Here is a 24,318-nt window from a genome sequence, read left to right as displayed (position 1 = left end):
GGGCTGACGCGGCCAATGTCCACAGGCGGAGATAAGTTGCGAGGGCGGAACAGCTGATAGAGCCGCTTCGTGACGGTGTCTTCGCTGGCGGTGAGTATACGCCATGAGCGTTTCAGATACAGAGCCAAGGCGTGAATGCCGGGGTTTTTCAAGCCGAGGCCTCCCATATCGCATGGCAAAGCTGTCGTTGTGAAGGAAACCTTAAAAATATTGAGCTTCCAGACGTACCAGGCGGCCGCCGCTAGAAGCGCTCTTGCTACTGTGGTTGGCATGGGTAGGACGGCGGCAACAAACTGTAATTTGGAGAGGACATAAGAATTGACGAAAAAGGCTCGCTGCAAACGATCGAGGTGTCGCATATTTTGGTCACGCAGGAGTGCTTTTATCGCCTGAATTTTGGGTATCCAATTTTTGTGAGACATGTCCAGAGGCCGGGCCGTGACGTAGAGACCAAGGTGTTTTCTAGTCTGTACACAGGGCAGCCAAGCGTCGCCCGTGAGCGGTCGTTCCTGACCAAGCGTTAAGACGGCGGATTTATTGACGTTTAACATTGCACCACTATCGCTTTGGAATTCCTCAAGAATGCGCTTCGCTGCGGTGACATCGCGAACATCATTAAGGAGCACGCTGACATCGTCGGCGTATGCTTGGACCACAGACTTGACACCATAAAACTGGAATCCTGGTAGGCTATGATGTAGGCGGCGCAACAAGGGTTCCATGAGGGTCGCATAAAGCGTCGTTGAGAGAGGGCAGCCTTGCTTGATACCCCGTGAGAGCTGGATGTACTCCGTCAATGTATTATTGATCAGGAACCGTGTACGGGTACCACGGATACAGTTGTTGATGAGGTGGATAAAATTAAGACTGAAGCCCATAGTTTCCATCACGCTACTGAGATAACGATAGTCAGCCCGATCGTAAGCCTTGTCAAAATCGAGAAATGCTATGGCCATTGGAGTGCGGGTGTCCCAGGTGAGGGAGACTAGATCCCGATACAGCGCCAAAATGGTGGACAGTGAGCGACCACGTATCGCACTCATTTGGTACGGTCCCAGAAGATCGGGTAACAGCTGCCGTAATCGGGCATTGAGGGCGCGCGTCAGAAGTTTAAAGTCCGCATTGAGCAAAGTAATGGGCCGCAGATCTTTGGTGGTGATCGGCGTCGGCGTCTTAGGTAGTAAAACAGTTAACCCCTCTGTGAAGGCTTGGGGCAGAGCAATCCCACGTAGTATTTCATTGTACATCTCCGTGAGTCCGTCCCCGAATATAGGCCAATATTTGACGTAAAACTCGACAGAGAGCCCGTCCGTGCCCGGAGATTTATTTCGTGGTGCGGCAAGCAGGGCATCCTTTAGTTCTTCGTTGGTAAAGGGAGCGAGCAAGTCCCGATTGTGGTCGTCGGTAATGCGGTACGGTGGGTGTCCAGAGTGATACCATTCTCGCACTTTCTCATGTGGTACACCCGCACGGGTGTAAAGTGCGGCAAAGTGGTTGGCAACATGGTTTTTGATGTCGCGGTGTTGGGTATAAAATGCACCGTCGGCATCTTGCAACTTATGAATAAGTTTCCTGCGCGCCGCATGTAACTGTTGGACGATATGGTGAACAGACGTCTGCTGTTGCGGCAAGTTGGTGAAGTCACGTGCACGAATCTGGTGGCCGATAGCGTTCCGTCCCATCAAGGATGTAATTTTCGCTTGGAGTCTACGTACGTGCGTGATGTTATTAGGCACCTGATGATAATCCCGGTACAATTCTCGCAGGGCGCAGAAATAGAATTCAGTGATTTCCTTCTCACCGCGCGCGCGAATCCTGGCGTGGTGTCTGACGCAAGTAATGAGTTTCCTCTTTGCATAAAGCGTCCACCAATCAATCCACGTGGGGTACGTGGGTCTGCGTGATGTTACGGAATGCCAAACCGACCGGATCTCACGCTCTAAAGTGGCGTCTTGTAAGAGGCGACAGTTGAGTTGCCATCGTCCGAAGCCTCTGTAAACCTTCTGCGGTGAGTGATTAAAGACGGTGTGGTAAGCGATATGGTCACTGAAATTAACGGGCCAATATTCGCAAGTTCCCACGTCGGCTAAAAGACCGCGGTGCACATATATGCGATCTAACCTGATGGAAGACGTCGGCGTAAAGTGTGTAAAGGCAACATCATCTGGGTGTAAGGTCTCCCACGTGTCGACTAACTGCAATTCTGTGACCAGTGTCAACAGTTCCTGACTGAAGTTAAAATTCGGCGTTTGATCGGAGCGGCGCAAAACGCAGTTAAAGTCACCACCCATAATAATACGCAGACGCAAGTCGGTGATTAAAGGCGCTATCTCTCCAGTATAAAACTCCTTCCTCGCCGCTCGCGCGCTGGAACCGGAAGGAGCGTACACATTAAGAAGGAGTACATCATGGAACTGGGCGGCAATGCCCCGTCCTGTAGGTAACATGGACAAACAAGAACATTCAATGCCTTCCCGATACAGAATGATGGTACCGGCCTCCGTTCCTATATTGACAATGGCGTCATAACCGGGGACGTCGGCGAGGAGTGGAGTCATTGCTTCCTGTACGAACAGAATATCTATATCAGCGGCCCGTAAATACTGTCGAAGGCTGTGGATTTTTGCTTGAGAGACAATGCGGTTTACATTCATAGTAGAAATCTTATAGGATTGTCGTGAACGGAGCGATATGGGACGACTGGTCATCTGCAGATGGAAACAGGTAAGATTTTTATCCCTTCAGCAGTCGTCCGCTTCGGAGGTCGAATAATTCTAGACGTCGCCGTCCGTGGAAGCTGCATTGCGCCGGGGCGTAAGCAGCGTATCACCAGTTGCCATCGGTTCGTCACGGTCGGGAGTGCCGGACATATCTTCAGTGTCATCCGCCCAATTGACAACAGACACAGCCATTGTCGCGCCTGCTGTGGCGGTTCCGGAACCGCATTGCGGGCCGTCACCCTGCGCATCCGGCACTTGGTCCGTCCGCGGTGGTGCACAAGTCTCTGCCCTCCCCGTGTCAAGGTGGGAGACATCATCGGCAATAGTCATGGGTGAGGCCAACGACGGAAGACAATCGTCGGTCCCCGAAGTGTCATCGCAGATCATGCGGCCTGCTTGTTTGGCCTTTTCACGCAAGAGGGGCGCCGATTGGGCTGCCTCAGGACGAGCGATCCGACGTTTCTTGTGTTTTTTCGGGGAGGACCTACCGACGGACACTTCCGCATTCTCTAAAGGAAGAGGAAGAGTCCCTGTCTCTTGCCGTCTGTCAACATCGGTAGTAGCAGCCTCTACGCCGTCGACCCGAGCTGCCTCACGTGAGGCGTCACGGGGCGCCGCGTCTAGTAAGCCAGTGGCCGGCAAAGCGTCCTGAGTGGTAGATATTTCCATAGGTACATCTCCGTCCTTCGTAATATCGGCCACACGAAGGCCCACGTCCACAGCCGGCGCCGTGGGCGTATTTGCACGGACCGCCGCTACATAAGTAGTCGGTAATATTGTCGGTTGCGTGGGAGTGGCTAGTTCACCCGCAGGCAGCTGTGTTACACGTCGTTGGATGCACTGTGCTCGGACGTGTCCTGTGGAATTACAGCCGGAACATGTACGGGGCTGTCCCTCATACATGATTATAGCCCTGTATCCACAAATCGTTAGGTAGGATGGAATATGCCGTTGCAATTCGATCTTAATTTGCCGCACACCATTCAAGACAGGGTACTTATGGAACGAGGCCCACTTTTCGGCAATGTTACTGATAATTTTGCCGTAGGACTGAAGAGAAGCATTAATTTGTTCGGCCGTGATTTCAAAAGGCAACTCGAAAATCCTGACGGTGCGAATACCAAGACCAGCGTGGACAACAGTCACCTCACCCACATTTCCGTCACTGTGTCGAAATTTATAGGTACCGCCACATGAGTCGATGATTTTGTCGCACAATTCTGGGTCACGCAATTTGATATAAACTGTGCTACTAACAATAGACAAATGGATACCAATGATATCGGTGGGGGGGTAATTTTACGTCTTCATCAAGAAATCGTTCGACTTCGTAATACTTCGGTCGAGAGAAACTGCCATCAAACATAAACTTCAAAGTATCTTTTCGCTCTGGGTGATCCATGTTAAGTTCTATTCGTTACCAACAAGATGTAATGCGCGCCGCAACGGCCCTCGACTCACCACGCGCCGCACCGCAAGCCGCAGCTGAGCACGTAAACAACGCTCCAGGCACGTCCGACTGGCACGACGGCCGCGCCTCGACTGAAGACTGAGCTATACCCCCTTTCACGATCTTTGCGTTCCCATAACTTAAGGAAAAATATTATACTCTGCCTGGCTAAAGACGTCTAATCGAGCAAAATATTGCGTAATCATTATCTCTCAGTTATATATTAGCGTTAAACGATATAAATATCAAAAATACTAGACACTTCGCGCCTGGAGAAAGTGCGAGTCGGCGCCTTCACCTTAATGTCAGAACGCGAAAATTGCACTAGTAGCTTTTTTTCAAGCAAGTTCTGTTCGTCCGTTCTCCGTAATCGTTTGGTATCTGATTAAACTGACATACTCGCCTATGGCTTTCGTAAACGAAAATTTCATTGTGACCCCGACGTGATTTGAACACGCAACCTTCTGATCTGGAGTCAGACGCGCTACCGTTGCGCCACGGAGTCGACGCTGCTTAGGTCTTGTCATGAATAGGTTCCTCGAACACTTACTGTACCGTTCAAACCTAAGAAATAATGACAGTAGGATCCACGAGACACTCGTCCCGGATGTACTTGCTCTGGCGGGGGTGTAACTCAGTGGTAGGGTGTCTGCTTCGCATGCAGAAAGTCCTGGGTTCAAATCCCAGCTCCTCCAATTCTTGTTTCTCCGTGCAGCAGTACATGAAAACTTTTGCCTATCACCATATTCTACAAAATTCAGTGTACAAGATTCTTCCCCCAAGCAAGTGGATTTCGTACAGTTCGACCTCATGGCGGGAGGACGATGACCTGCAAGACCCTGGGCTGCGATCCCCCCCCATTGAAATGTTGCTCCAAAGCCTTCGGTATGGCGTGCAGGGTGCATCTCAAACATGTATTTGCAACTCACCGCGACAATCGTCATTTGTTTTTTCGAGATACTGAAAAATGAAGGGGGCACCCGGGATTGAACCGGGGGCCTCTCGATCTGCAGTCGAATGCTCTACGACTGAGCTATACCCCCTTTCACGATCTTTGCGTTCCCATAACTTAAGGAAAAATATTATACTCTGCCTGGCTAAAGACGTCTAATCGAGCAAAATATTGCGTAATCATTATCTCTCAGTTATATATTAGCGTTAAACGATATAAATATCAAAAATACTAGACACTTCGCGCCTGGAGAAAGTGCGAGTCGGCGCCTTCACCTTAATGTCAGAACGCGAAAATTGCACTAGTAGCTTTTTTTCAAGCAAGTTCTGTTCGTCCGTTCTCCGTAATCATTTGGTATCTGATTAAACTGACATACTCGCCTATGGCTTTCGTAAACGAAAATTTCATTGTGACCCCGACGTGATTTGAACACGCAACCTTCTGATCTGGAGTCAGACGCGCTACCGTTGCGCCACGGAGTCGACGCTGCTTAGGTTTTGTCATGAATAGGTTCCTCGAACACTTACTGTACCGTTCAAACCTAAGAAATAATGACAGTAGGATCCACGAGACACTCGTCCCGGATGTACTTGCTCTGGCGGGGGTGTAACTCAGTGGTAGAGTGTCTGCTTCGCATGCAGAAAGTCCTGGGTTCAAATCCCAGCTCCTCCAATTTTTGTTTCTCCGTGCAGCAGTACATGAAAACTTTTGCCTATCACCATATTCTACAAAATTCAGTGTACAAGATTCTTCCCCCAAGCAAGTGGATTTCGTACAGTTCGACCTCATGGCGGGAGGACGATGACCTGCAAGACCCTGGGCTGCGATCCCCCCCCCATTGAAATGTTGCTCCAAAGCCTTCGGTATGGCGTGCAGGGTGCATCTCAAACATGTATTTGCAACTCACCGCGACAATCGTCATTTGTTTTTTCGAGATACTGAAAAATGAAGGGGGCACCCGGGATTGAACCGGGGACCTCTCGATCTGCAGTCGAATGCTCTACGACTTTTTTTTTTTTTTTTTTTTTATTTTTTTTTAAGTTGTTTACTTTGTTTGAAAATTTTTAAATGGTTTTTTTTTTTGTTCCTTGTCGTTTTTCGTTTGTTTTGACAAATTTTCCAAATGATATTTTTTTTTTGTTCCTTAATCTTTAATCTCTTAGTTCGTTGTATTGTGGTTAGTCGTTTGTCTTCTGTCCATCTTCGTTGTTCGTTGTCTTTCTTCGGGTTTGCATTTTTGTTGATTCAAATACACCAAAATGATGTATATTGTCGAAAGAACTGCTACTGGGAAGGAAATATTCGTATAATTCAGACGTTGTCATATGCATCATACCCAGGAGACAAATGAGTGGCTTCGCAGAGAGTATATCCTTCGACTGTAGTACAGGGATGACGAATTGTTGTAACAGATGTCCCACTTGTCCATGTTCTATGGCATCCCAAGGACGACGTGAAGAAAATGTTGAAATGTTGACCGATACCGGGGACCATATTGGCTGGTTGTGCGCCAGTGTTGTGTTGAGAGATAGACTTGAAAATCTAAGACATTAGGGGCACTGCCGGACAGAATATAGTTGATAAAATGTCCCACGAGCCATAGGTAACTGTTATGTTTGGCAGCTGGGAAAAGACGGAAATCTGGGCGCAGAATGTCGTGGATCTGAATCGCATGAGGCGCTGTCCGGTTAAGCACAGCGAGTTTTTTGCGCGTCCAGTTCCAGATGTGCACTTGGTCCTTGCAGACAAACAGATGAGCAATAGTCGCCACCACGTGGCACAAGCCGCAGTAGGGACTCGGTGCAAGATTAATCCTGTGTCGCTTTTCTTGCGTCGGTACAGTTTCAGTGACCACGTCATACCATTTGGAGCGAACATCTGTCGGAAGTGTCGGATTATGAATGTTAGTCCAAACGAGGGACCAATTGCAAGCCGGATACTTCTTTTCCAAGGGGCCAGGCAGTGACGGCCGAAGTAAGTGGCGGTACAGTTGAACTGTCGGCTTCTTGAAAAGCTCGTCGTCGAGATAGCTACTTTCTAGATAATACAGTGCTATATGCTGAAAGTGCGGGCTGACGCGGCCAATGTCCACAGGCGGAGATAAGTTGCGAGGGCGGAACAGCTGATAGAGCCGCTTCGTGACGGTGTCTTCGCTGGCGGTGAGTATACGCCATGAGCGTTTCAGATACAGAGCCAAGGCGTGAATGCCGGGGTTTTTCAAGCCGAGGCCTCCCATATCGCATGGCAAAGCTGTCGTAGTGAAGGAAACCTTAAAAATATTGAGCTTCCAGACGTACCAGGCGGCCGCCGCTAGAAGTGATCTTGCTACTGTGGTTGGCATGGGTAGGACGGCGGCAACAAACTGTAATTTGGAGAGGGCATAAGAATTGACGAAAAAGGCTCGCTGCAAACGATCGAGGTGTCGCATATTTTGGTCACGCAGGAGTGCTTTTATCGCCTGAATTTTGGGTATCCAATTTTTGTGAGACATGTCCAGTGGCCGGGCCGTGACGTAGAGACCAAGGTGTTTTCTAGTCTGTACACAGGGCAGCCAAGCGTCGCCCGTGAGCGGTCGTTCCTGACCAAGCGTTAAGACGGCGGATTTATTGACGTTTAACATTGCACCACTATCGCTTTGGAATTCCTCAAGAATGCGCTTCGCTGCGGTGACATCGTGAACATCATTAAGGAGCACGCTGACATCGTCGGCGTATGCTTGGACCACAGACGTGACACCATAAAACTGGAATCCAGGTAGGCTATGATGTAGGCGGCGCAACAAGGGTTCCATGAGGATCGCATAGAGCGTCGTTGAGAGAGGGCAGCCCTGCTTGATACCCCGTGAGAGCTGGATGTACTCCGTCAATGTATTATTGATCAGGAACCGTGTACGGGTACCACGGATACAGTTGTTGATGAGGTGGATAAAATTAAGACTGAAGCCCATAGTTTCCATCACGCTACTGAGATAACGATAGTCAGCCCGATCGTAAGCCTTGTCAAAATCGATAAAAGCTATGGCCATTGGAGTGCGGGCGTCCCAGGTGAGGGAGACTAGATCCCGATACAGCGCCAAAATGGTGGACAGTGAGCGACCACGTATCGCACTCATTTGGTATGGTCCCAGAAGATCGGGTAACAGCTGCCGTAATCGGGCATTGAGGGCGCGCGTCAGAAGTTTAAAGTCCGCATTGAGCAAAGTAATGGGCCGCAGATCTTTGGTGGTGATCGGCGTCGGCGTCTTAGGTAGTAAAACAGTTAACCCCTCTGTGAAGGCTTGGGGCAGAGCAATCCCACGTAGTATTTCATTGTACATCTCCGTGAGTCCGTCCCCGAATATAGGCCAATATTTGACGTAAAACTCGACAGAGAGCCCGTCCGTGCCCGGAGATTTATTTCGTGGTGCGGCAAGCAGGGCATCCTTTAGTTCTTCGTTGGTAAAGGGAGCGAGCAAGTCCCGATTGTGGTCGTCGGTAATGCGGTACGGTGGGTGTCCAGAGTGATACCATTCTCGCACTTTCTCATGTGGTACACCCGCACGGGTGTAAAGTGCGGCAAAGTGGTTGGCAACATGGTTTTTGATGTCGCGGTGTTGGGTATAAAATGCACCGTCGGCATCTTGCAACTTATGAATAAGTTTCCTGCGCGCCGCATGTAACTGTTGGACGATATGGTGAACAGACGTCTGCTGTTGCGGCAAGTTGGTGAAGTCACGTGCACGAATCTGGTGGCCGATAGCGTTCCGTCCCATCAAGGATGTAATTTTCGCTTGGAGTCTACGTACGTGCGTGATGTTATTAGGCACCTGATGATAATCCCGGTACAATTCTCGCAGGGCGCAGAAATAGAATTCAGTGATTTCCTTCTCACCGCGCGCGCGAATCCTGGCGTGGTGTCTGACGCAAGTAATGAGTTTCCTCTTTGCATAAAGCGTCCACCAATCAATCCACGTGGGGTACGTGGGTCTGCGTGATGTTACGGAATGCCAAACCGACCGGATCTCACGCTCTAAAGTGGCGTCTTGTAAGAGGCGACAGTTGAGTTGCCATCGTCCGAAGCCTCTGTAAACCTTCTGCGGTGAGTGATTAAAGACGGTGTGGTAAGCGATATGGTCACTGAAATTAACGGGCCAATATTCGCAAGTCCCCACGTCGGCTAAAAGACCGCGGTGCACATATATGCGATCTAACCTGATGGAAGACGTCGGCGTAAAGTGTGTAAAGGCAACATCATCTGGGTGTAAGGTCTCCCACGTGTCGACTAACTGCAATTCTGTGACCAGTGTCAACAGTTCCTGACTGAAGTTAAAATTCGGCGTTTGATCGGAGCGGCGCAAAACGCAGTTAAAGTCACCACCCATAATAATACGCAGACGCAAGTCGGTGATTAAAGGCGCTATCTCTCCAGTATAAAACTCCTTCCTCGCCGCTCGCGCGCTGGAACCGGAAGGAGCGTACACATTAAGAAGGAGTACATCATGGAACTGGGCGGCAATGCCCCGTCCTGTAGGTAACATGGACAAACAAGAACATTCAATGCCTTCCCGATACAGAATGATGGTACCGGCCTCCGTTCCTATATTGACAATGGCGTCATAACCGGGGACGTCGGCGAGGAGTGGAGTCATTGCTTCCTGTACGAACAGAATATCTATATCAGCGGCCCGTAAATACTGTCGAAGGCTGTGGATTTTTGCTTGAGAGACAATGCGGTTTACATTCATAGTAGAAATCTTATAGGATTGTCGTGAACGGAGCGATATGGGACGACTGGTCATCTGCAGATGGAAACAGGTAAGATTTTTATCCCTTCAGCAGTCGTCCGCTTCGGAGGTCGAATAATTCTAGACGTCGCCGTCCGTGGAAGCTGCATTGCGCCGGGGCGTAAGCAGCGTATCACCAGTTGCCATCGGTTCGTCACGGTCGGGAGTGCCGGACATATCTTCAGTGTCATCCGCCCAATTGACAACAGACACAGCCATTGTCGCGCCTGCTGTGGCGGTTCCGGAACCGCATTGCGGGCCGTCACCCTGCGCATCCGGCACTTGGTCCGTCCGCGGTGGTGCACAAGTCTCTGCCCTCCCCGTGTCAAGGTGGGAGACATCATCGGCAATAGTCATGGGTGAGGCCAACGACGGAAGACAATCGTCGGTCCCCGAAGTGTCATCGCAGATCATGCGGCCTGCTTGTTTGGCCTTTTCACGCAAGAGGGGCGCCGATTGGGCTGCCTCAGGACGAGCGATCCGACGTTTCTTGTGTTTTTTCGGGGAGGACCTACCGACGGACACTTCCGCATTCTCTAAAGGAAGAGGAAGAGTCCCTGTCTCTTGCCGTCTGTCAACATCGGTAGTAGCAGCCTCTACGCCGTCGACCCGAGCTGCCTCACGTGAGGCGTCACGGGGCGCCGCGTCTAGTAAGCCAGTGGCCGGCAAAGCGTCCTGAGTGGTAGATATTTCCATAGGTACATCTCCGTCCTTCGTAATATCGGCCACACGAAGGCCCACGTCCACAGCCGGCGCCGTGGGCGTATTTGCACGGACCGCCGCTACATAAGTAGTCGGTAATATTGTCGGTTGCGTGGGAGTGGCTAGTTCACCCGCAGGCAGCTGTGTTACACGTCGTTGGATGCACTGTGCTCGGACGTGTCCTGTGGAATTACAGCCGGAACATGTACGGGGCTGTCCCTCATACATGATTATAGCCCTGTATCCACAAATCGTTAGGTAGGATGGAATATGCCGTTGCAATTCGATCTTAATTTGCCGCACACCATTCAAGACAGGGTACTTATGGAACGAGGCCCACTTTTCGGCAATGTTACTGATAATTTTGCCGTAGGACTGAAGAGAAGCATTAATTTGTTCGGCCGTGATTTCAAAAGGCAACTCGAAAATCCTGACGGTGCGAATACCAAGACCAGCGTGGACAACAGTCACCTCACCCACATTTCCGTCACTGTGTCGAAATTTATAGGTACCGCCACATGAGTCGATGATTTTGTCGCACAATTCTGGGTCACGCAATTTGATATAAACTGTGCTACTAACAATAGACAAATGGATACCAATGATATCGGTGGGGGGGTAATTTTACGTCTTCATCAAGAAATCGTTCGACTTCGTAATACTTCGGTCGAGAGAAACTGCCATCAAACATAAACTTCAAAGTATCTTTTCGCTCTGGGTGATCCATGTTAAGTTCTATTCGTTACCAACAAGATGTAATGCGCGCCGCAACGGCCCTCGACTCACCACGCGCCGCACCGCAAGCCGCAGCTGAGCACGTAAACAACGCTCCAGGCACGTCCGACTGGCACGACGGCCGCGCCTCGACTGAAGACTGAGCTATACCCCCTTTCACGATCTTTGCGTTCCCATAACTTAAGGAAAAATATTATACTCTGCCTGGCTAAAGACGTCTAATCGAGCAAAATATTGCGTAATCATTATCTCTCAGTTATATATTAGCGTTAAACGATATAAATATCAAAAATACTAGACACTTCGCGCCTGGAGAAAGTGCGAGTCGGCGCCTTCACCTTAATGTCAGAACGCGAAAATTGCACTAGTAGCTTTTTTTCAAGCAAGTTCTGTTCGTCCGTTCTCCGTAATCGTTTGGTATCTGATTAAACTGACATACTCGCCTATGGCTTTCGTAAACGAAAATTTCATTGTGACCCCGACGTGATTTGAACACGCAACCTTCTGATCTGGAGTCAGACGCGCTACCGTTGCGCCACGGAGTCGACGCTGCTTAGGTCTTGTCATGAATAGGTTCCTCGAACACTTACTGTACCGTTCAAACCTAAGAAATAATGACAGTAGGATCCACGAGACACTCGTCCCGGATGTACTTGCTCTGGCGGGGGTGTAACTCAGTGGTAGAGTGTCTGCTTCGCATGCAGAAAGTCCTGGGTTCAAATCCCAGCTCCTCCAATTTTTGTTTCTCCGTGCAGCAGTACATGAAAACTTTTGCCTATCACCATATTCTACAAAATTCAGTGTACAAGATTCTTCCCCCAAGCAAGTGGATTTCGTACAGTTCGACCTCATGGCGGGAGGACGATGACCTGCAAGACCCTGGGCTGCGATCCCCCCCCATTGAAATGTTGCTCCAAAGCCTTCGGTATGGCAGTTTCCGCTTTAGACGCCGTGCATTGTGGACGTGCCTAGTCTTCCGCTCCGCCGTAGCGTTACGTATAGTGGACTATCGTTTTTGTTTACGTGTTGTGTTGCAACTTCTGTGAGTGTTTCTCCGTCGTTGTTTCGTACCTTGTGTTACTTTCTGTCCTTATTTCAGTGTTTTTTGTGTAGCGGTTTCGACCGCATATTTTGAAAATGTCGTCCCAGGTTATTCCTCGTCAGGCTACAGTTAGTTTTGCTTTTGACAAGTCAACCCGCCATGTGCAACCTAGTTCTCTTGAGATTCATGATTGGTTGGTAGATACCTTTGGTGTTCATTCGGATCAGGTGCACACTGCTTATTTTGATACCGAACTGTATGTTTTCTTTGTTAAGTTTATGGACCCACTTCAGGTTGATAAAATTCTTTCTAAATATGGTCATCAAGTTCTCTTTCGGCATCGGGATGATTCTGTAAGTACCGTGCTGCTTTCCAATGCTTCCATCACGTATACCAATGTTCGTGTTTACAACCTTCCACCGGAGGTGGATAATGTCTATCTTAAGGAGGGTCTACAGAAGTATGGTGATGTAAAGAGCATTCGCCTTGAACGCTGGTCAAGCCAACATCGCCTGCAATGTTACAGTGGTATTCGTTCAGTCGAAATGCACGTTAAGCAGAATATTCCATCTCACCTGCAGATCGGTGGATATCGTGTCCATGTAACATATAGTGGTCAGGTGGGCACCTGTTTTTTGTGCAATGAAAGTGGTCACGTGCGTACCGACTGTCCGCGGAGAGTTTTTGTTTTAAAAAATTCTCTCGAACAGCGTCGCAAGTTAACGGTCGCTGACCTCGTTGCAGGTGGTTCTGCTCTTGGTGTAGCACAGTCCAGTGGTAGTAGCGCCCCTCCACAGGTTTTGCGCACCCCTGATACAGAATTTCCTCCTTTGCGTGCTAAATCTGATGTTGTTCCGTCTGTCCCTCAGGTGGGTGTGCCACTTTTGAATAATAAGAGGCGTCGCCCACACGATGGAAATAGTACGGATGAGGATCTCCCTGAGATGCCCCAGTCCGAGCGACCGGCATCCTCCGAGCCACTGTGTACTGTAGCTGCTCCCTGCCCTCCTGAGGTAGCGGTTCCGGTGGCGGCTGCTGGCGCCCCTCCGGCCTCCGACGCAGCTTCTCTCGAGTCGGGTCGTCGGTCGGGCCTGTTGGCGCCGTCTTCCGAACCGACTTCGATGTCACAACAAGTGGAGCCGCGACAACTTCCTGCTTCGCTGCCCCATACCTCTGCCAGCGGAGCTGCTCCGCTTCCTTCCAACTCTGCGGCCTCGGACCTTCCTGCTCACGTTTCGCCTCCGTGCAGTCCATGTTTGCCGGAAGCTAGTGCAGGTGTTGACCATTCCGTTTTGTCGGATGTTTCCCCCGCGACCCCGGATCCCGCATGTGGACCGGCGCGGGTGGTGTCGGATACAGAACTTGACCCTCCTACGTCACCGGCGGCTGAAGTTTCCTTGCCCGTCAGCCGACGCAAGTTACGCGTTCAGCCGAACGTTAATGCTGTTCGTAAAAAACCGAAACGTAAGGGATCCGCGGAACGGGGTAGCAGTCCCCCTCCCTCGGATGCCTCTGTCACCCCTGCTATGGACTGTGACGCTGGTGCGTCGGTGTAGGTGATTTGTTTTCTCGCTTTTCTCTCTATGGTTCAAGCATACACCTTTCTTACCTTAAATGTTAACCGTATTGAGTCCGACGTTCGCATTGCCTCTTTGCGGCAGTTTATTTACGACGCCTGTGCGGACGTAGTGTTTTTGCAGGAAGTGTTGTTTTCTGATCTCTCTCTACCTGGATTTCAAACTGTTTTTAATGTCGCGCCGGAATATTCAACAGGAACTGCTCTTTTCTTTCGAGAGGGCATTCCTATTACTGACATTGAATTCCTTGACTCTGGCCGTGGGATTGGTTGTCGTCTTTTTGATCTCCGCCTCGTTGTTTTGTATGCCCCCTCTGGTTCGGGTCACACTGTGGCTCGATCGCGCTTTTATAAAGAAGAGCTTATTTATCTTTTGCGCCAGAGTCCTCGGAGTCTCCTGCTCGGAGGCGATTTTAACTGTGTTTTACGCCCTGCAGACCAGTCCCCCAATTTTAATTATTGCCGTGATTTACATGACTTAGTTCGTACGATGCATCTGCGTGATGTTTGGGAACACAAATATCCAACCCTGGTGAAATATACGTTTTTTACCGCGTCCTCATGCAGTAGACTCGACAGATTCTATTTATCTGATTTTTTATGTGATAAAATTCTTTCTGTCGATGTTATTCCTACTAGTTTTTCTGACCATTGTGCTTTTACTGCAACTGTAAATCTTAGTCGCCAACCTGCAAAACTTTATCGTTCCCAGTGGATGTTAAATGTTTCCCACCTTGCCGACAGTGCTATGGATGATGTTATAAGTGGCGTGTGGGAGCGATGTCTTCGCTCTGTCCCGCGATACCCCTCCTTGCTGGTTTGGTGGACTGCGTTTGCCAAGCCCAAGATTCGTCAGACTTTGATTTTCTACTGTGCTGCTAGGACGCGTGATTTTAAGAACACGTATGAATATTACTACTCTGTCCTGCGTGAACTATATGACGCGGCGGGTACCTCTCCACTGCGGATCCATGATGTTCGTCGTATTAAAGCCAAGCTCTTGAGCCTTAAACGACGACAGATGGATGGTCTGCGAGTTAAGTCGAAACCTCACTCTCTTGTTGAAGGTGAACTGACATCCTTGTACCACCTGCTACGGCATCAGACTCGTCGTCGTCGCTCCTTCATCTCTTCTCTTACGGTGGATGATGGGCGACAGCTTATTGCACAGGAGGAAATGGTTCGTGCTCTTCATCAGTATTACACTAGTCTATATTCTGCCGATAATTCTGGTGAGTCTCTTTCGGATGATGTCTTTGGGGATCTAACTGCGACGATCGCGCCTGACGCGAACGGCGAATTTCTCCGGGAGTTCCAGGTAGATGATGTTTTCGATTTTATTGCTCGCTCTCCGTCCAGTAAATCGCCGGGTCCAGACGGCCTGCCTAAAGAATTTTATCTCCGTTTTTGGCCTCTTTTGGGTGGCATTTTTACGCAGATTTTAAATGAGATTGTCAGGGGGATGGATGTGCCTGCCGATTTTAAAGTAGGGAAAATTGTTTTAATCCCGAAGTCCTCTGGTCGTTTATCTGCTGCCAATCTTCGTCCGCTCACATTGCTGAATTTTGACTATAAGACAGCTGCTAGAGCGCTCAATAGCCGGTTGTCTTCTCTGCTTCGGGGTGTGATTGGTGCACATCAATGTTGTTTTCATGATAGATCTATTCTGACCCCAGTAGCCGAATATCGGGATGTTGTCTCGGTTGCGGCGGTTACAAACGTACATTGTGCCTTTGCCTTCCTTGATTTTTATAAGGCTTTTGATCACGTCAGTCATGTGTTTTTAGATCGTGTTTTAGGTACAATAGGTTTTAACGCTTCATCACGTGGTGTTCTTGGCAATTTGTATAGGGGAATAACAGCTCGGGTGTCAGTCAATGGGCAGCTGACGCCGCCCATTGCTATCCGCCGCGGAGTGCCTCAGGGTAGTCCGCTCTCTATGTCTTTATTCGTATTGTCCCTGGAACCGCTGCTTCGGACTATTGCTCTCAAGCTTCAGGGTATGTCCCTCTCTGGTGGGAAGCTCTCTGTTAAGGCATATGCGGATGATGTCGTTGTTCTCCTCCGTCAACGTGATGATATCCCGTTGTTGAAAGGGGCGGTTGATGCATACTGTCGTGTCTCTGGAGCGCGTCTCAATCAGGGTAAATGTAAGTTCCTTGATATTCGAGGATTTCGCGATGCTGACGTCCCTTGGGCCACTTTTGTCGATCGCCATACGTCCTTGGGGATTATCATTGATCGGTGTCCTCTAAAAATGGCGGCTCTCAATTGGAAATCTGTCACCGAGAAGATACAGGGGGCTCTGATGGTCCATGAGCAGCGCTCTGCTACCATTTTGCAAAAAGTCAGAATTTTAGACACCTACGTTCTATGTAAAGCTTATTATGTTGCTCAGCTGTTCCCACTTCCCATGATGGTGGCGAAAAGGTTGCGCCAATTGTCTAGCAGGTTTATATGGAAGGGCCATCTATTCAAGTTACGTTACGAGGTAATGACGAAACCGCGTCTCTCCGGAGGCTTGGGCCTCTCTGACATTACTCGCAAGGCGTCTGCTTTGTACGTCCGCCGAACGACTCTAATTGTTACGCAAGAAGTGACTTCAATTACATCCAGGCTTTTTACTGTTGTGCGTCCGGCGAGCCTTGCTCCACCTGTCGATGTCGGACGCCTAAATTTTAAGTTGAAACACATTCGGGAATTTTACATTGCGGTGAGTTACCTCGGTGACGTCTTCTTGCGGCGACCGGTGCCAACGACCAAGGGCTTGATTGCCCGCTGGGAGGGGCTGGCCGGTCCCAATCCAATAGAACTGGCGTCTCCATCTGTGTCCTGGAGGAACGTCTGGAAGAACGTTAGTCTGCCGATCCACTCTATGGCCGTGGCGTCCACGTGGTATAGGGTAATAAATAATTTGGTTCCCACCAATGTACGACTGCACCGTATTGGTCTTTCTGACACGGACACCTGTACTCGGTGTGGTCTCCTGGATACCCTTGAACATCGATTCACCTGCTGTGGGCACCTTGCTAATTGGCGTTGGCTCAGGAAACAACTTGCTTTTATCACTAGGTCTGCTGAAGCCGCTTATACTATTGACATCATCGTCCGGCCCGATTCTTCCTTTTTCCCGCGGACGAAGCTCCATACCGTCATGTGGTTGATTGGCCATTTCGTACATTTTGTCAACAGTTGTCATGAAGAGGACGGACACCTAGCGTTTCGGCAGTACATGCTTACTGCTTACTGGCAGCGCTTGCGATTGCCAGGCCTCCGAGATGATTTTGCCAATATGCTTAGCCTGACATTTGAAAGAGAGGGTGTTGGCTAAGGTCACCTGTGTGAGCCATTTTCTTTTATACTGTTTCTGGATTTCCCGCCTTTATATATGTAAAAAAAAAAAAAAAAAAAAAAAAAAGTGGTAGAGTGTCTGCTTCGCATGCAGAAAGTCCTGGGTTCAAATCCCAGCTCCTCCAATTTTTGTTTCTCCGTGCAGCAGTACATGAAAACTTTTGCCTATCACCATATTCTACAAAATTCAGTGTACAAGATTCTTCCCCCAAGCAAGTGGATTTCGTACAGTTCGACCTCATGGCGGGAGGACGATGACCTGCAAGACCCTGGGCTGCGATCCCCCCCCATTGAAATGTTGCTCCAAAGCCTTCGGTATGGCGTGCAGGGTGCATCTCAAACATGTATTTGCAACTCACCGCGACAATCGTCATTTGTTTTTTCGAGATACTGAAAAATGAAGAGGGCACCCGGGATTGAACCGGGGACCTCTCGATCTGCAGTCGAATGCTCTACGACTGAGCTATACCCCCTTTCACGATCTTTGCGTTCCCATAACTTAAGGAAAAATATTATACTCTGCCTGGCTAAAGACGTCTAATCGAGCAAAATATTGCGTAATCATTATCTCTCAGTTATATATTAGCGTTAAACGATATAAATATCAAAAATACTAGACACTTCGCGCCTGGAGAAAGTGCGAGTCGGCGCCTTCACCTTAATGTCAGAACGCGAAAATTGCACTAGTAGCTTTTTTTCAAGCAAGTTCTGTTCGTCCGTTCTCCGTAATCGTTTGGTATCTGATTAAACTGACATACTCGCCTATGGCTTTCGTAAACGAAAATTTCATTGTGACCCCGACGTGATTTGAACACGCAACCTTCTGATCTGGAGTCAGACGCGCTACCGTTGCGCCACTTTTTTTTTTTTTTTTGCACACGGGATTGAACCGGGGACCTCTCGATCTGCAGTCGAATGCGCTACGACTTGTTTTTTTTTTTCTTTTTTTTTATCTTTGCCCCAGGTGAGGCTCGAACTCACAACCCCGGCATTGCTCACGGCAACTGCCTTATAAGTACCGTGCGCTAACCAATTGCGCCACTATTTTTTTTTTTTTTTTTTTTTTTTTTTTTTTTTTTTTGCGCTGTCTACTACGCTACCGAGGCACTTTTTTTTTCTTTTCTTTTTTTTTTATTATTTTTTTTTTTGTATGCACTAGAGTGCTTGGCAGCCGGTGGCAAAGCGGGCAGGGGTCACAATCCGGAGGCCTGGCCATGATGTCACCGCCATAGCCCGCACCCAGTGCATGGTTTTGTGATTTGATTTGATTGTTACGTATTTATTATTATATTTTGTTTAACCTGCAATGGGGCGTCATGTACGTTCCATCATTTGTATAGATATAAACAAAATGATAAAAAGAAATCCATGTCTGGTCTTTGGAGGACGCAGCACACCATGAATCCAGCACAGCACAGACTCAAAGTTGGTCTTCACGTAGAATAATTTTCCCAGTTTCCATGTCGGTGATTAGTATTGTGCATTCGGTTTCCCGATGATTGATTGTGGATTGCTGCTTCTCAAAACCCTGAGCATGCCATGCGTCGGAAGAGGAGCGCTGGTAACGTGGTGACACCATAGAGCAGGGACATGCCAAACAACCATTTCCCGTTTTGGAAAGCCTCGTGATAGGAAGAATAGAAGCTGCTGAAAAACTCCTGGTTCGTACTAAATCGTCGTGCAGCTTTGATGAAAGATAACGCGAAATGAAAGGAAACAAATGAGGAGCCTCTTCTGGGTGTCGCCCTGCGGAACCAAAAATAAAGTGCTGTCATTTGAACATGAAAAGGAAATCCAAAGACAAGTAAATGTTCGAGGCCGAGTGCACAGTGCACTCTGTACCGTCGTTTGACCCATGATGCAAATCACCCACAGCTGATGGTGCGGAGCCGACCAAATCCATGGAAACAATAACAATTTAACAAAGTAGTGAAAAAGAAAAGATAAGAAAAGAAAAACTCCGTCCAATGGATCTGTAAACTTAAAGTCTTCCATCACTTAAAGCAATAGTAAGAAAATTTTGAAACTGATCTTTATACTGTCGCAACTTCTTAATCGCATAGTACTCTTCAATGAGGTACATCTGATAATCGTGTAGCGTTGGCGTTGTATGGACAAGCATGTAATAGACGAACTGGCCCATGAGCCAGACATAACTATTATTCTTAGATTGAGGATAAAGCTGCCAGTCTGGTTGGAGCGCGTCTTGAAGTTGAATGGAAGTATCCGACGTCCTATTAATGACAGCGAGTTTCTTTCGGGTCCACTGCCATATTTGTGTTTGATCCCTGCAGTGGAAGAGATGCGGCAGCGTTTCCACTAGGTTACACTTCTCACAAAACGGGGTGGGCCGCAGCTTGATTTTGTGCAATTTCTCTCCAGTGGGAATCACCTCATTGACAGCGTCATACCAAACAGCTCGAACTCTGGAGCGAAGGAGCGGAAAACTAATGTTCTTCCAGACATTTCTCCAGTTTTTGCCTAAATATTTCTTCTCAATTGGGTTATCCAGCTGCCGTTTAGTAAGAGCAAGATAGGTCGCCGCCGTGTTGAACGGATGCGGGTTGTCCTGAACATAGCTGAGCTCCACATAATACCGCCGGATATAGCCAAGCTCAGGATGAATGTGTCCCACAGATGTTGGCGCAGACAAATCCTTTGGACGTAAGGTGTTGAAAAGCCGTGCAGTGAGACTATTTGGGTTGCCGTGTATTATGCGGGAAGTACGAGTTAAAAAAGTCGCCACACATTGGGATTCAACGTCTTTGACGCCTAAGCCACCTCGGGAACGAAGTAACGAGGTAGCCTTAAAGGAAACTTTAAAGATGTTCCCTCTCCAGACATACCAGCAAGCAAGTGCTAAAATTTTTTTCGCAATGGCTGTCGGGATTGGTAAAACAGCGGCAGTGTGATAGAGCTTACTAAAAACGTAACTATTAATAAACTGTGCCCTCTGCATCCGGTCTAAAGACCGCATGTTATGTTCTTTGATCACCGCACGTAAGATGGTAAGCTTGCGTTCCCAATTCACGTGGAGCATGGCGTGGGGGTTCGGTGATATAACCAGGCCTAGATGCCGCAGGTCTTCGGTCCTGTCCAACCAAGAAATATCGATGGAATTGGGGTTGCGACCTAACGGCATGATTTTGGACTTTCGCTCATTAAGTCTAGCGCCACAAGCGACAGAGTACTGATGGACAATCCGACGAACTGACCCCAGCTCTTCGGTGTTAGTAATAAGCACACTGATATCGTCGGCGTAGGCGTGGCAGACCGTTTTGGTGTTTAACGTTTGCAACCCGTGTAAAGTTAAGTAAAACTTTTTAAGAAGTGGCTCTATAGCGATCGAGAATAACGTCATAGAAAGGGGGCACCCTTGTCGCACTGCTTGTCGTATGGGCACGGGGGCGGTTAACTGGCCGTTAACCTTCACGCGTGAAGACGTTCCGCAGATACATTTCTGAATAAGCTGTCGAAAACGCTCGTTGAATCCCATTTGACTCATTGTGCGCAATAAAAAACCGTGATTAATTCTGTCAAACGCCTTATCGAAGTCGAGAAACAATAACGCCAAATCAGTGTTGGTAATCCAAGTTAAATAAGTCAGGTCGCGATATTCACACAGGGCATTCAACATCGATCGACCACTGACTGCACCCGTCTGATAAGGGCCAAGTACTTTGCCAAGAAGTACTTTAAGCCTGGTGTTTATAATCCGAGTCAAGATCTTGAAATCAGAGTTAAGCAACGTAATTGGCCGAAAGTCATTTAACATAGTCGGATTGGATGTTTTAGGAACCAGGACAACCATGCCTTCCGTGAACTGCGGGGGGAAGGCAGCATGCGATAACAGTTCGTTATACATGGCGGTCAATTCGTCGCCGATCACATCCCAGAACAGTATATAAAATTCGACCGGCAAGCCGTCTAAGCCGGCAGCTTTGTTCTTGGCAGCGCACGCAAGGATGGACTGAACTTCAGAATTGGTGACATTGGCCAAGAGAGCAGCGTTATCATCCTGATCCACTGTGGAGGCGATGTCGTTTAAAAAATCATCCCCCGCCGATAGGTCGGTATCTGACTCGGAATAATGTTGTCGAAAATAATTGAAGACATGCGTCTTGATAGCACCCTGTTCATTGTACAGATTCCCGCCAGCATCCTTCAGATGAGCAATAATTTTTTGTTTACCACGTTTGGTTTCCCGTATGAGATGGAATAACGATGCGGACTCGTGGGAGACGTCATCAGAAGAGCGCGATCGGACCCGAGTGCCAACAAGTGCTTCACGAACTAAAGCAGTAATTCTGGCTTTGAGACGCTTGATGCGGATCAGGTTGTCGGACAAAGCAGATGGATCGCTGTACAGCTGGCGTAAACCGAGGAAATAAAATTCTAGAGACCGTTTCCTCCAATAAGCCCTGGTCCTGGCAAACTGGCAAATACATTTCTTACTCCGCGGCTTAACAAACTCCGTCCACCAAAGAACGCGCTCCCTATACCGAGCTTGCCTCTGGAGGCACTGCTGCCAGGTGTCAACGAGGCAACGCCGTAAATCCGCTTCATCGAGCAGCGAGACATTCAGCTGCCACGTGCCGCGTCCCAAAAATGTCTTCTGCCGCACATGCCGAATCGTTAGATGGTATGCGGAGTGGTCACTAAAACTGAGCGGCCATAATTCACAATCACGAATGGTATGTAAAAGATCTTGAGAAACATAAAACCTATCCAGACGGCTAGAAGAAGCAGCGCTCACATAGGTATATCCCATCGTGTGTGGTCGAAGGTGACACCAACTATCTTGTAAATGCAGTCCATCTGTTAACGTTAGTAGCTCGGGACAAAAATTAAAATGCGGACTTTGATCTTCGTTGCGTAAAACGCAGTTGAAATCCCCACCCAGGATGATCTTCAGTCGAACGTTCGGCAATAAGGTCACAACTTCAGCCCTAAAAAATTCACTTCTGTCCCTTCTGCCAGCGGACCCTGTCGGGGCGTACACGTTCAGGAGAAGCAAATCCTGTAATTGGGCGGCAATGCCGCGTCCCGTTTCTAAAATCGCTGTAGGTTGGTAAGCGATGCCAGCTTTGAATAAAATCGCAGTGCCCGCCTCAGTGCCAAGATTTAATATGGCATCATACCCAGGTATTTCTCCAACCTTGGGGGACACAACTTCTTGAAAGAAAACTATATCTATATCGGCGGCATATAGATAGTCGGTCAAGCATTTAAGTTTGACATCGGATGCAATCCTATTCAAATTAACTGTGGCAAGTTTATAATCTTGCATGGTGGGGATAGAAAGGGTCCGTGTTATTCACTTTCGTCTGCCCAAGACTTCTCGGCCGGCGTATGCTGATGGCCAGTATCCATCAGCTCAGGACTCGGACGGTCGACATGCATCTCCATATCGGCCTCCCCCACGTGGCGCGCGACGGAACCCATTTCATCTGTGCCGCCGCGTTCACTGCCGTCTTTTCGGATCTGCTTTATAGTGCGCTGCAGTTTCTTTTCCAGAGTGCGGATCTCCTCCGCACTCTGCTTCCGTGCCGACCGCTTAGATTTCCCAGTTCTTGGGGGAGGTGCGTCGGCGTCAGAAACGGTTTTGACGTCCGTCAAGAGGCTGTGTGTAGACCCTTCCTCAGATAGGTCACTGCCGAGAGGGAGGGGCGTGGGGGGCGCAACGTCAGGGGGGCAAGAAACGCGCGACCTCTCGCCACCATCCGACAACTGTTTCAGCTCGACGGACGTAGTTGGAGTAGGGACGGGAGTCGGTCCTGCATGGTCGGCACGAAGGCCGACAGTCGGGGAAACCTGCAGGTGTGCAGCGTGGCCGTCGATATCGGTGACATCACTACGAACGGGACATTCGGGGGTTGCCACAGAGTTGTTGACAATGACCGCGCCGGCGTCTGGGGTCACCGCAGCCTGTTGGTGGAGCGTCGGTTGTGTCGTAGGCGACTCCATCAATGTCTGCGCGTAAGACAACCGATTGCCATCGTGCCCATCGAGAGGTGTAAGACGATGTTGCATTCCTCGGCGACCCGCCCGGACACGGGGACAAGCAGATTTTAAATGGTCGGTAGAACGACATATTACGCAAGTTCGCGGTTGTCCTTCGTACATCACCAGCGCGCGAAAACCCTGCACCAAAATGATGGACGGGATGTGCTTCGTTAAATCAATTTTCGCATTCCGAACGCCGTTATCAACATTGAAATGTTTGTAACCCCTCCATTGCTCGGCATGAATTTGCAAGACATTACCGTAGGGAGACAAAGCTTGCCGAATTCTATCGAAGCTAACTTCGAAAGGCAGATTAAATATACGGACGGTTCGTAGCCCTAGTCCAGCATGACTAACAGATACTTTACAAATTTCGCCTTTAGAATTCACAAAATCCGCAGTGCCTTCCGTGAGGGTCATAATACGAACGCAAGGATCGTCACTAATCAATTTTACATAAACAGCGTTCACAAGAAAATCATACGAAAACCCAAGAACTTCATCATCTCGCAGTCCTAATCGATCGTAAAACCAGTCAATAAGTTCGTGAACCTGTGGTCGAGCATAGCCATACGGAAATCCAAATCGTAGCGTGTAACGTCTCAACTCATCCTCCATCACTTTCGTGAAGTAGTACTTACAATACCAACAGCTGCGTGCGCTCTTAAACACAGGCGAAGCGACCACCACCGCACGTCTGCACACGGCCGCGGCCGCGGCGGAACTGCGTCACGGAGTCGACGCTGCTTAGGTCTTGTCATGAATAGGTTCCTCGAACACTTACTGTACCGTTCAAACCTAAGAAATAATGACAGTAGGATCCACGAGACACTCGTCCCGGATGTACTTGCTCTGGCGGGGATGTAACTCAGTGGTAGAGTGTCTGCTTCGCATGCAGAAAGTCCTGGGTTCAAATCCCAGCTCCTCCAATTTTTGTTTCTCCGTGCAGCAGTACATGAAAACTTTTGCCTATCACCATATTCTACAAAATTCAGTGTACAAGATTCTTCCCCCAAGCAAGT

General features: G+C 48.9%; 9 non-coding genes across 9 annotated transcripts; 4 read left to right on the top strand and 5 right to left on the bottom strand.

Annotated features, from left to right (window-relative positions):
* Nucleotides 1-4,603: 4,603 nt before the first annotated feature.
* Trnaw-cca lies at nt 4,604-4,675 on the bottom strand. Its single transcript has one exon. It is a non-coding gene; the product is annotated as a tRNA-Trp (tRNA).
* Nucleotides 4,676-4,793: 118 nt separating this feature from the next.
* Nucleotides 4,794-4,865, top strand: Trnaa-cgc. Its single transcript has one exon. It is a non-coding gene; the product is annotated as a tRNA-Ala (tRNA).
* A 276-nt stretch (nt 4,866-5,141) lies between these two features.
* Nucleotides 5,142-5,213, bottom strand: Trnac-gca. Its single transcript has one exon. It is a non-coding gene; the product is annotated as a tRNA-Cys (tRNA).
* A 319-nt stretch (nt 5,214-5,532) lies between these two features.
* Trnaw-cca lies at nt 5,533-5,604 on the bottom strand. The gene has a single exon. It is a non-coding gene; the product is annotated as a tRNA-Trp (tRNA).
* A 118-nt stretch (nt 5,605-5,722) lies between these two features.
* On the top strand, nt 5,723-5,794 carry Trnaa-cgc. The gene has a single exon. It is a non-coding gene; the product is annotated as a tRNA-Ala (tRNA).
* A 6,000-nt stretch (nt 5,795-11,794) lies between these two features.
* On the bottom strand, nt 11,795-11,866 carry Trnaw-cca. The gene has a single exon. It is a non-coding gene; the product is annotated as a tRNA-Trp (tRNA).
* A 118-nt stretch (nt 11,867-11,984) lies between these two features.
* Nucleotides 11,985-12,056, top strand: Trnaa-cgc. Its single transcript has one exon. It is a non-coding gene; the product is annotated as a tRNA-Ala (tRNA).
* Nucleotides 12,057-17,691: 5,635 nt separating this feature from the next.
* Nucleotides 17,692-17,763, bottom strand: Trnac-gca. The gene has a single exon. It is a non-coding gene; the product is annotated as a tRNA-Cys (tRNA).
* Nucleotides 17,764-24,153: 6,390 nt separating this feature from the next.
* Trnaa-cgc lies at nt 24,154-24,225 on the top strand. Its single transcript has one exon. It is a non-coding gene; the product is annotated as a tRNA-Ala (tRNA).
* The last annotated feature ends 93 nt before the right edge of the window (nt 24,226-24,318 follow it).

This window comes from Schistocerca piceifrons, chromosome 3, assembly GCF_021461385.2.
Source record: "Schistocerca piceifrons isolate TAMUIC-IGC-003096 chromosome 3, iqSchPice1.1, whole genome shotgun sequence".
Lineage (NCBI taxonomy): Eukaryota > Metazoa > Arthropoda > Insecta > Orthoptera > Acrididae > Schistocerca > Schistocerca piceifrons.
The sequence above is the reverse complement of the archived record's forward strand: the minus strand, read 5'-3'. Positions and strand labels throughout refer to the sequence as shown.